Source organism: Cervus canadensis, chromosome 7, assembly GCF_019320065.1.
Source record: "Cervus canadensis isolate Bull #8, Minnesota chromosome 7, ASM1932006v1, whole genome shotgun sequence".
Classification (NCBI taxonomy): Eukaryota; Metazoa; Chordata; class Mammalia; order Artiodactyla; family Cervidae; genus Cervus; species Cervus canadensis.
Genome location: NC_057392.1, coordinates 54,069,017 through 54,081,998, shown reverse-complemented (window position 1 = coordinate 54,081,998; position 12,982 = coordinate 54,069,017). Strand labels below are relative to the sequence as shown.

Here is a 12,982-nt window from a genome sequence, read left to right as displayed (position 1 = left end):
ATCAGGAGGATAACCAGGATTAAGGGAGGAAGAGAAATTTCCAAAAAGATAGGATGGGAAAGAACATCCCAGGAAAGAGGGGAATCTGTGCGCTAACTGAGGCAGGCTCAGGGAACCATAAGCAACTCAATGTGGCCAGATTACAGTGAAGAGTCAGAGGACTAAAAACAAGCTAGAAAGGCTTGAAAGGAACCAGAAAGAAAAGAACTTCAAAGGCCAGACTAAGGAGTCTGGATCATATATTTCGTTTTGGAGTCACAAATTAGAGAGCCATAAGCCATTTCCACCCTGCTCAGTTTTTTAAAAATTTGAATTTGAATGTGTTCTGTTAGAGTATATTCTCCCAGTTTGCCAACAGCTTGTCACTTCCCATTACCTTCCACTGGCTCCTCTTCATCCCCTGATGAAGCTGTGTGCTCAGTTCTCCCACTCAAGATGGCCAACTGGATGCATCTCTTCCAATCCCAGCTCCTGTGACCTCACCTTGGTATCTTGAAGTCAGTCATGACAGAAGAATTTATACCAAGGAAACAACATCAGGGCATCATCATTATTAATATTATTGTTTTAGAATATGCTTACCATTTACAACACACCACTGCCTTTATGTTTCCTTCAAGACCACTATATAAGCATTTCTATCTTATTGAAAGATATCACATAAGATGTTTACATTATTAGAAAGGCAATAGATTCTGGAAACAATTGCCCAGTACCTTAAACTTGTTGCTGTTCAGTCGCTAAGTTGAGTCCATCTCTTTGCAACTCCATGGACTGCAGCACACCAGGCTTCCCTGTCCTTCACTGTCTCCGAGAATTTGATCAAATTCATATCCATTCAGTCAGTTATGCCATCCAACCATCTCATCCTCTGTCATCCCCTTCTGCTCCTGCCCTCAATCTTTCCCAGCCTCGGGGTCTTTTTCAATGAGTCACCTGTTCGCATCAGGTGGAGCTTCAGCTTCAGCATCAGTCCTTCCAGTGAATATTCAGGGTTGATTTCCTTTAGGATTGACTGGTTTGATCTGGCTATCCAAGGGACTCTCATGAGTCTTCACCACTGGAATTCAAAAGCATCAGTTCTTTGGTGCTCAGCCTTCTTTATGGTCCAACTCTCACATCTGTATACAACTACAGAAAAAAACCATAGCTTTGACTATACAGACATTTGTTGGCAAAGTGATGTTGCTGCTTTTTAATATGCTGTCTAGGTTTGTCATAGCTTTTCTTTCAAGGAACAAATGTCTTTTAATTTTGTGGCTACAGTCAGCCTCCACAGTGATTTTAGAGCTCAAGAAAATAAAATCTGCCACTTTTTCCAATTTTTTCCCATCTGTTTGCCATGAAGTGATGGGACCAGATGCCATGATCTTTGTTTTTTGAATGTTGAGTTTTAAGCTGGCTTTTTCATGCTCCTCTTTCACCCTCATCAAGAGGCTCTTTTTAAACTTAGTCTCAATTATTTAGGGGACTGCCAATATGTGTTTTAGTAAAGAAAACAAATAAGACCTCAACCTTAATATTGAGGCTATCAATCCATTTAGTCCATTTATAGTCCATACATATCAATCCATTTACAGCTGTTATACAAACAACTGTTATAGTCTTTTATGAATAAAAATGCTGCCTGATTCACAAAGAGGAAATTGTTTCCACTCTCTGGGGTCCCTAGGTTATCCCAAAATTCCCTGATGTAGGGAAAGTAGGTTGGGTCTAGGAATAGGAAGAGTAATCAATGCGAAGAGAAAAGAGCTTCTACTTCCACTATATGTTCAATAGAAAGAATTACCAAGTTTAAGAATTACTGTGGCTTCTGAAATGTGGTATGTGAATTATAAAAATGAAGACCTCCAAGCAAATCAAATTACTAGGGAAATTGAGAAAAATTGTATAATGATGAAAGGGTCAATCCTTTCATCCAGGAAGACAGAACAATCTTAAATGTGTATGCACCAAATAATAGAGCTGGAAAATATGTGAAATAAAACTGATAGAACTGAAAGGAGAAATAGAAAAATCCATGATTGTCCAGGAGACTTTGAGACCATTCTTTCAATAACTGATATAAAAATGAGCAGAAATTCAGCATAGATTTAGAATAATTTAACAATACTAGGACCCAATCAACAAAAATCTGGTTCTCTGAAAAGTTTAAAAAAATTCACAAACTACTAGCAAGAATGACAAAGAAAATTTTTAAAAAGGAGACACAAATTATCAATATTTGGAATAAAACAGGGTGTATCACTACAGACCTGATAAAAAACAGAGACATAATAAAGAATTATGGCTAACAATTATAAATTTGACAGCTTGGATGAAATGAACCATTTCTTCAATACACACAAACCACCATGACTGACCCAAGATGAAATAGATATTTAATTTAACAATTAGGGAACTAAATTTGTAATTGAAACCTTCCTCCAAAGAAATATCTAGGCCCAGGTGGTTTAATTCTCACTGGAGAATTGTATTAAATGTTTAGAGAAGAATGAACACCAATTTACATAATCTTTTCCAGAAAATGGGCTTCCCTCATAGCTCAGTTGGTAAAGAATCCCCCTGCATGTCCTTAAAAAGAGAAAAAAAAAAAAAAAAAGAATCCCCCTGCAATGCAGGAGACCCCAGTTCGATTCCTGGGTCGGGAAGATCCACTGGATAAGGGATAAGCTACCCATTCTAGTATTCTTGGGCTTCCCTGGTGGCTTAGCTGGTGAAGAATCTGTCTGCAATTTGGGAGACCTGGGTTTGATCCCTGGGTTGGGAAGATTCCCTGGAGAAGGGAAAGGCTACCCACTCCAGTATTCTGGCCTGGAGAATTCCATTGACTGTATAGTCCATTGGGTTGCAAAGAGTCAGACAAGACTGAATGACTTTCACTTTTCTTTCTCTTCCAGAAAATAGAAGAGAAAGGAACACTTCCCAGCTCATTCTATGATGCCAGTTTTAACCTGATACTAAATTCAGAAAAAGACAGTACAAAAATAAAACTGCAGACCAATACCCCTCATGAATATAGATGTAAAAATTCTTAACAAAACATTAGCAAACAGAAATCAGCAATATAAAAAATATAAGTATATACCATGATCAAGTGGGGTTATTCCAGGGATGCAAGGTTGGTTCAGTATTAGAAAATTAATCAGTGTGCTCCATGATATTAAAAGGCTAAAGAAGAAATATCATATGATCAGATCAATTGATGCAGAAAAAGCATTTGACAAAATTCAGCACATTCATTCATGACAAAAATAGTAAAAAAAAAAAAAAAATAACAGAGGGAAATCTTTTCAATTTGATAAAGAAAGTCTGCATAAAATACCTATAATTAACACCACACTTTTGGGAAAGAGATAATGTTTCCTCCGTAAGACTGGAAACAAAATGGGTGTGTCCACTCTCACTACCAATATTTAACATAGTTCTGGAAGTTCTAGCCAGCATAATAAAGCAAGACAGGAAATAAAAGGCATACAGGTCCAACAGGAAGGAATAAAAATTGTCCCTATTTGTAGAAGGCATAATAATCTATGAAGAAAATTCCAAAGAATTACCAAAAATTTTCCAGTACTAATGGAAGAGTTTAGTAAGTTTGCAAGATATACAATCAACATATAAAAACCATTTCAATAAAAGTTAAAAATCAATTTTATTTCTATGTACTAGAGCAAAAACAAATAAAAATACAATAACAATAATGACTCAAAAAAAGGGGAAATATTTAAGTGTAAATCTAATAAAATATATATAGGACTTACATGCTGAAAGCTACAAAATGCTGATAAAAGAAACAAAGATCTAAATACCATATCCATAGATCGAAAGGATCAACATAGTAAAGATGGTAATTCTCCACAAACTTGACATACATGTTCAGCATAATTCCTTTCAATCTTAGCAAGATTTTTGTAAATATAAATAAAATTATTCTAAAGTTTTTATGGAAAGACAAAGGAATTAAAATAGTTAAAACAATTCTAGAAAAGAAGAATAAAATGTTTCTCATTGGCAATTCCTATTTTCTCCTACATAACTTCAGCCCCTGGCCAGAGCTGATTGGAGAAATAGAAGCTAAACTGGTTAGCTGATGTGGGACCCAAAGGAATGACCTGAACTAAAGAACTCCCTACCTTGAGAGTCTGAACTGGGAGAGTTAGGGCTACAGAAGCCAGTTAGTTATGAGAGCAGATCTGAAAATTCATGTATAGTCAGGACTTAGGATAGAATTAAAGGTCACAGGCAAGGTAGAACTAAAAAGGAAAAAAAAAAAACATTGACAGTGAGCAGAAGGAACACATTAATCAGGAGGAAACAGATGAGGTGTGTAGAAGGATACACAGACATCATGAGACAGCTCTCCAGGGAGTAAATTTCATTCCTCATGACTTTCCAGGTTTCCTAAAGCCCAACTGTGCTCTGGTTCCTGTTCTTGAATTTCTGTGGGATTCCTCAGAGTATTTTTATAACACATCTCTTCTTCCTGGACTTGCCTGATGTGGGCTGTGTCTCCTGTACCCAAGGAGATGTAACTATAATAATACATACAGTAAGCAAATATCTCTCCCGTTTAAAAGAATAAAACAATGGAGGTGGCAAAATGTGAGCATCTGTTGTATCTTGTCCCTCTGTTTTTCCCTTTCTGCCGCCTCCTCAGAATTAGTCCTTGTTCTCCTGCCAGCTTCTTTGGCTTCGGATCAAGTGAATCCCCTGAAGTAAATTCGGGGGAGGAGGGGAGGAGAGAAGCCCCCCAGGGGGTGGGCCTCTTGTTAGCGTCTGGTGTGCCCTGGAGGACGGAGCTATTCAACAGCTATTCAGTCCTTGTGTGGGAAAGAGAGAAGGATGGGCTGTGCCCAGAGTCTTCTCTTTTGTGTGACTTTTAAAATATCCTCTTACTGACTGTCCTGTGCTAGGGAGGGCACATTTGCCTGTGGGATAGGGAACGTAAGTGGGAGAAGCAGCTAGATGAAATGTTCGTGGCCTGGGCTGGGGAGCAGATGGCTTTATCATGGGTACTAGATGCACATTACTTTATTGGGGCTTGGTTCCTCCACCTGGAAAGTGGTGATAATAACCATTTAAATGTGAAAGAGTTAGTCAATCAATCGTGTCGGACTCTTTGAGACCCCATGGACTGTAGCCTGCCAGGCTCCTCTGTCCGTGGGGATTCTCCAGGCAAGAATACTGGAGTGAATTGCCATTTTCTTCTCCAGAGGATCTTCCCAATCCAGAGATAGAACCCAGGTCTCCCGCATTGCAGGCAGATTCTTTACTGTCTGAGCTACCAGGGAAACCTGGTGAAATGCAAAGCATTCACAAATAGCAAAGAAATTGTGGTCATTTCTGCACATGACGTGGCCTCTGCTTAAATCTCCTTCCACTCTCCTCCATGTTCCCCTTACCTTGGTCATGTTGGCTTCCTCATTTTTTCATAAAACATGATGGATCCCATCTTTAGGACTTTGTTCTCTGGGAAAATCATTGACCATTGCTTTTTTTCTGCAATCAACTGGTGTGGTTGTTGTTCTTAAGTTGCTAAGTTGTGTCTGACTCTTTTGCGGCCCCATGGACTAGAGCCCTCCAGGCTTCTCTGCCCATGGATTTCCCAAGCAAGAATACTGGAGTGGGCTGCCATTTCCTTCTCCAGGGGAACTTCCCAAACCAGGGATTGAACCCGAGCCTCCTGCATTGGCAGGCGGAGTCTTTACCATGGAGCCACCAGGGAAACAATCAGTTAGAACAATATGAAATTTCATGGTAGGACTTTTCTTACTCAGGGGGAAAAAAAATTGTGGATACATGTTAAAGACGTATTGGAGAAATGACTAAATATTCCTGAGACCCTTCTCTGTGCACCTTCAGAGATCATCCCTACCTTGCAACCTGTGGTTTTTACAACACTGAGACCTTCACTAAAAAGCAGGGAATGAAAAGTTGATAAGAGAGTCTTCCTTAAGGGCATCAAATAGATGCCTGAGGTTCCTTCTCCTCATCCCCGTGGACAATGGGCTGAGAATCCAGACACCTGAGTCTGTGGACTTGTCTTCTCATTGTCCAGTCTCCTCACAGCATATGAACTCTTCCTTAGGAATTTCCCCATCTCCCCCCACATTGTGGAGAACTGTGTATTCTTTAAGAGCTGAATGCTTTTCTCAGTATTCCCGGTAGCTAAGCACAGGGCCTGGTTCATGACTGGCTGCATGGGATAGTGGGAAAAAATGAACCACAGGAAGTCAAGTCAGGGGAAGGGAACAGAGGAGGTTTGTGGACATCGGGTTTTTATTAGAATACTGTGTTTACTTGGAGGGTCCCCTATTTTAAACAAATTGGAGAGGCCTGGGGAGAGAGTAACCAAATGATTGAAAGAATTGCATGTGGGTTATTTAGCTAAAGGTTTTATAAGACTTCACTTAACTCAGGGGGAGGGAAATTGCTTTGCTTCAATGCCATGCATTTTTCATCTGTTTGTGTTTGAATAGCAAACCCAAATTGGATTCTCTTCAGGGCCTGGAAGCCCAGTGGGTGCTAGGGAATATGTGTAGAATGAATGATTTAGTGTGTTCCTTCAGAGTTGCTGATCCCTGACTAGCCAAGATGCTGTCTTCCTCTTTCAAGGGCTGGTTATGCTAAGAGGCTGGAAGGACACGGGAAAGAAGATTGATTTATAAATCAGGTACAATCACTCTATTCAATATCTGGGAAGATGTCTCTAATGTGTGGGGTATGTGTGTGTGTGTGTGTGTGTGTGTGTGTAAAAGAGTGTGTGTGCATAAGAGTGTGTGTGCATATTGTATGTGTCTGAGGGAATAATATAAAAAAATATTTTAGGGAGAAAGCTCTTTTCCAAATAACAAATTGATCTGACAGCCCTAAAAGAGCTGCTGAGAGTATTGTTAGGCATAGGGCTGGAGACAATGGCAAGGCATCTGGGATGGGTTGAGTAACAGGGTGGGGGGTCCTAGAAGCTTGCTCAGAGAGGTCCTGCCTGTCATTGCTGGTTCGCTGTTGCCCTCTGCTGGCCAAACTGTTGTAGTCCCAGGAAACTGCAAATCTCCCGGAGCAATTAGGATCTCTGTTTCCATGAAGTCTGGGCCCCTTCCCCAGCAGAAGGAAAATGCAGCTAGTGCCGAGGAACAGCGGTGGTGGGAGGATGTGGCCAATCCACTGCCAGCAGAGACAGGCTCTCATCACTGAGGGGAGGAATCTTACGATTCTAGCTTTTTATTCCACATTCTGCTCACTTGCTAAGACTTTGCTCTCTCTTTGGCTCTGTGCTGGGCCCAGTGAAGGAACCCAGGCAGGGTTCAGTCACTGTCTCTACACCGAGGGTCTCCCATCAAGTCTGGGGAAAACGGAAAGACAAGTACAGAAAACTGTGACTAAGGCCACAATTGAGGCGCTGCTAAATGCTTGTGTGTATTTAAAGAGTGTGTGTGTGACTCTTTGCAACCCTATGGACTGTAGCCTGCCAGGCTTCTCTGTCCAAGGGATTCTCCAGGCAAGAATACTGGTGTAGGTTGCCTTTTCCTTCTCCTGGGGGTCTTCCCAACCCAGGGATCGAACCCTCATTTCTTATGTCTCCTGCATTGACAGGTGTGTTCTTTACCACTAGCACCACGAGAGAGATGACATCTACTGGGGGTGAGGGAACTGAGGGGAAGCACCATTAAACAGCAGAATTTAAAATGGAAACTTGAAGGATAGGTGATTTTTACTTATTCTTAAAAAATATCTTAATATTATTCGGCCACACACACACACACAAATGAAATAATGCCATTTCTAGCAACATGACGGACCTAGAAATTGTCATGAGACCTAGAGATGTCACTAAGTGAAGCAAGTCAGACAGAGAAAGACAAATATCATATGATATCACTTATATGTGGAATCTAAAAAAGTGATACAAATGAACTTACCTATAAAACAGAAATAGGGTCACAGACATAAAAAAACAAACTTATGGTCACAAAAGAGGATAGTGGCAAGGGGATAAATTAAGAGTTTGGGATTAAAATACACATACTACTATATACAAAATGAATAGTCAACAGAGACCTGCTGTGTAGCTCAGGGAACTACACTCAATATCTTGTGGTAACTTATGATGGAGGAGAATGTAAAAATATATGTGTGTGTGTGTGTGTATGTATGTGTGTATGTGTGTGTATGTGTGTGTGTGTGGCTGAATCACTTTGCTATATACCTGAAACTAACAAAACATTGCAAATCAACTATATTTCAGTGAAAATTAGAAGCATATATCTCTTTTATCATATGAGTAGAACATTTATCATAAAAATTAAACTTTGATTAATGAAAGCATGGGGCCTCCCTGGCGGCTCAGGCAGTAAAAAATCCACCTGCAATGCAGGGGACCCAGGTTCAATCTTTGGGTCGGGAAGGTCCTCTGGAGAAGGGAATGGCTACCCATTCCAGTATTTTTGCCTGGAGAATTCCATGGACCAAGGAGCCTGGCAGGCTATAGTCCAAGGGGTCGCAGAGAGTTGGACACAACTGAGTGATTTTCATCATCATCATCAATGAAAGCATGAGAAGAAATGAAAGTCACTTGAAATCCTACCACTCAGAAATGATCAGTGTTCACATTTTGATGTACATATTTTTTTGTCATCATTGTTACAAAATTGGAAGTACACTGAAGGTGCTATTTTGTATCCTGCTCTTCCTCATTCTTTTGGTATGAACATTTTCCCAATGTTACTGGTTCATTTATTTTTTGGAAATGTGCTATTTTATGGGGGATTATTTCAATGTGCGAACCAAAGGATAAGATTCTTCAAGCAGCATGAGGCAAAGCATATAGGTTGCACTACACAAGAACTGTTAATTCTTTCAAAATAATTATCTATTTTTTATTGGAGGATAATTGCTTTACAATAGTGTGTTGGTTTCTGCCATACCTCAACATGAATAAGACATAGGTATACACATGTCTGCTCCCTCTTGAACCTCCCTCCCACCTCCCACCCCATCCTACCGCTCTAGGTTATCACAGGACACTCGATTGAGCTCCCTGTGTCGTATAGCAAATTCCCAGTGGTTACCTGTTTTACATAGTGTAATGTATGTGTTTCAATGCTCCCCTCTCAAAGAACTGCTACTTCTTCACTAATTCATTTCAGAACTATTTTGGGGAAACCTACTACCTTGGAGACATAATGATAAGACCTGACTCTATGATGTTTACAGTATAGGAGAGGAGACTGACATTAATTACATAAGCACAGAAATAACCAGAAAATTGCATCTGGGGTAAGTGCTGTGAAGGAGAGATGTGAAGTTTATGAAAGTACGTATTAGAAACAGGAGAAGTGGTCATGGAGGTGGGAAAGCTTGCCAGAGTAAGGAGTAATTGAGCTCAGCACCGTAGGACTTAAGTAGGTAAAGAAGATCAGGAACAACGTGGCTGGCAGAGGTAATAACACAGGCCAAGTCCCTTCAGTAGGGCTAGGCATGGTGAGTCCTAGAAACTGAAAAAAGATCCTGGAGAAAAGAGTGCAGAGACTTGGCCTGAAATAACGTTGAAGAAATAGGTAAGGTCCAACTCTGCAGAAGCTCAGACTAGGTGATTTGTGTGTGTGTGTGTGTGTGTGTGTGTGTGTGTGTGTGATTTCTCCTAAGAACCACAGAGAGATATTGAAGTACTTGAACCCAGAGTTGGGAGGTAGAGACCAAATTTATTCTTAAACTGGTCTGCTTCATTGCAGTATCATGATGAGTCTGGGAAGGAACTAAAATGTGTAGATAAACCACGTCCAGGTGGCTAATAGCCCAAGCCCAGTGAGAAGGTGACTGCAGTGGTCCAGGCAGGAGATGTGGGAAGACTGGATTAGAATATTGAAAGTCAGGATGGAGAGAAGTGAGCAGTTTTGAGAGGTATTTGAGGAGTAGAATGTTTAGGACTTAGCATGTGATGTGAAGAAATGAGAGAAAAAAAACTCCTAAGTCTTTCTTAGGAGTCTTTAAGGAAGATTTCCCCCTAAGATAGAGAATGCTGAAAGAGGTCAAGCTTTTGAGAGGATGGTCATGGATGCTGTTTCACAGAGATAATGATTCCAGGATGGGCATAGACCATCACACCAGCTCCTTCCAGAGGTGGCTTTTACCACACTTGTACACCATGCTGAAAAGTCCTTTATTTAAGTGTTCGTGGTCCCCGGGGAGAAAGCTAATACTATGCCTGGATTTGCTGTCTCCATACTTATTTCAGGTCCTTGGACTACTGTTTGCTCTGTGTAAAGCATTGGGCAAGTCATTTATTGTAATGGTCTCTGGACCTTCGTATTTTTATCTTTAAAATGAAGCTAATAGCATCTAGTCCAAAGGATTGTTGGGAAGATTAAACAAAAGCATTGATATTCAAGGGCTTTGTGATCTTCCACAAACTGCACAGAATCATTATTGATATTCTTATGCCTATATTTACTTTGAATATTACCACCAACTTAAATTACATTAATACTAGGAATATAAAATTCAGTGTTTTCTTCAAGAGTTCTTTGGGAAGAAAAGGTGTGATTGAAGTCTAAATAAGTAAATATACCACCCAGAAGCTAGAGATGGTGGCCCCAAACTATTTATAAGCCTGTGTGTTTACTTGGATTCCGACTTTCCCGACATGAAAATTATGCAGAGTCTGTGTCACAGCAGAGCACTCCATGTTCCTAAAAAGAACTCTTTTTCTCCCCCTGAATCCATCCTTTACCTTTTAAAATAAATCTCATTATGGAGTGCTGACATTTTCAGTAAAACCTTCAACCAAAATCTGAGGATATTTTAGACTAAAAACAAGCCTGGTTTATTAGGCACAGCTTATAACTTGCTGCTAAGTAGATACAATCTATTTAGAGAAATTTATGTACATAGCTGATAAAACATTTCAGAATCCTCATCTTTTTCTGCCTAAGACAGAGTGTTAAACAGATTATCGAGAATTCTCTCTTCATTTGGTGGAGTAGAGTCTTGCAACATTGTTGGAGTGGATGGAAGCCATAGGACCAAGATTTAAACCAGATCTCTTGACTCTACAGCGCTAACTCTACCTCCATATTCTAGTTGAATGACTGTAGGTGTGACCTTCTTCCAAGGGAGGTGGGGAGATGCAAAGCTAACACTTGTACGTGCATAATGGCTAGGATATAATAAGGCCACAGCCTCATGGTTCTTTCTATGTCTGTTTCTCAATATTTCTTCCTCCTTCATTCCCCTTTTCTCTTCTTCATGTTTTCTTCTGTTCCTCCTCCCATTGACTTAAATCCTAACTTTGTCTTGCCTGTCTTTGAACTATATTGAGGAAGGGCATATATTGGGTTACCCAAGGTCACTGAGTCACTTAAGTGTGTAAGTCGCTCAGTTGTGTCTGACTTTTTGTGACCCCATGGACTGTAGCCTGCCAGGCTCCTCTGTCCATGAAATTCCCCAGGCAAGAATACTGCAGTGGGTTGCTGTTTCCCTGCCAAAGATAGTAACAGCTCCTTTACAAACCACTGATTGAGAAGTTTGCCCCTGAATCCTCTCCCCAAACTTATAAGATGAGTGCTGGTACTGTATCCATTTCACAGACAAGGAATGCGATCTACAGACAGGCTCAACGTCCAATCTTACAAAATTTGTCACTAGTAGAGCTGGATGTTTTCACGCCCACATTCAGCCAACCCAAAGGCCTCCAAAAGACTTAGGATTGGCAATCAGTTATCAAAACAGATATTTATTTATTGCAGGCTATTTGACAGAAACAGAGTAAATAGCCCTGTACAGTCTCTGCCTTCATGGAGTGTGTGTGTTTGTGTGTGTGTGCATGTGTGCACACACACACACACGTAGGGATGATTCTTAGACCAGAATCACTGGAATTGCCCTAGCCTCTGTATTTCAATGTCTGTTCTGACTTGTGAAGATTCACATGGTATCAGTTACTAAACCTCTTACATATCATTCCTTCTTACAAATGATGGTAAGAGCTGAAAACGAAAATGGATCAGAATGCTTTGAAAAAGGTAATGGGGATACAAGTTCACATAGGAGTTGAAGAAATCTTTGAATGAGGCATTCAAGCCATGACTTGGACACCGAGTTTTCTCAGCCTGCTGTGAGATGGTGCTGGGCAGACGCCAGACCATTGGATTTGATCCTGAAACTGAAAGGGTGCCATTTAATAAAGTCAACAGGGAAGTAACATCACTCCTTTTGTATTTTAAGAATAGCTCTGAGGTTCCATGTGAGAATGGATGGGAACAGGGTGACCAGTCTTAATCTTTACATTAGATTGATGATTTGTAGTGGGAATTCAGATATGTATCAGTCACAAATCATTCTTTTCAGTCTCTTGAAAGTAAAATGAAAGTGTCAGTTGCTCATTTGTGTCTGACTCTTTGTGACCCCATGACCTGTAGCTTGCCAGGCTTCTCTGTGGAATTCTCCAAGCAAAAATACTGGAGTGAGTAGCCATTCCATTCTCCAGGGAACCTTCCTGACGTAGGGATTGAACCTGGGTCTCTTGCATTTCAGGCAGATTCTTTAACATCTAACCCACCAAGGAAGCCCAATCATCCCTTCCAGTTTCTGAGGGAGACAAAATATGCACTGAAAAAGTTATAATACAAGTCATCATGCAGTGGTATATATAAAGGCTGCAGCAGACAGATAGCAAATACTGTGGATGAGAGGATTTTCAGACCATGCTCACTTTTTAAAAATCAGAAGCCATTGCTTTCACTCTTTCCTGTTCTCTCTGTTGAATAGACTCTTAACTCTCAGAAAATTTCGTTGCATACCTTGAAAGACTCTGAAATCTGAAGCAAATCAACTCAGTAAACACTTATCTAGTGTCTGCTTTGTCTTTGGTTAAGAATCATATTTCAGTCATTTCACTGTATTTCCACACAGGAAAATGAGAAAATGAACTCAGTATAATAGAATAACTTGGGCAGGGGTCAGTGAACCTATATTCAAGTCTCCA

The 12,982-nt window shown here is 40.3% G+C and overlaps 1 protein-coding gene across 2 annotated transcripts in view; it reads left to right on the top strand.

Annotated features, from left to right (window-relative positions):
* The window catches only part of TPRG1 (tumor protein p63 regulated 1), a 170,018-nt gene that overhangs the window by 71,807 nt on the left and 85,229 nt on the right, over positions 1-12,982 (top strand). The gene's annotated exons all lie outside the window — the stretch shown is intronic.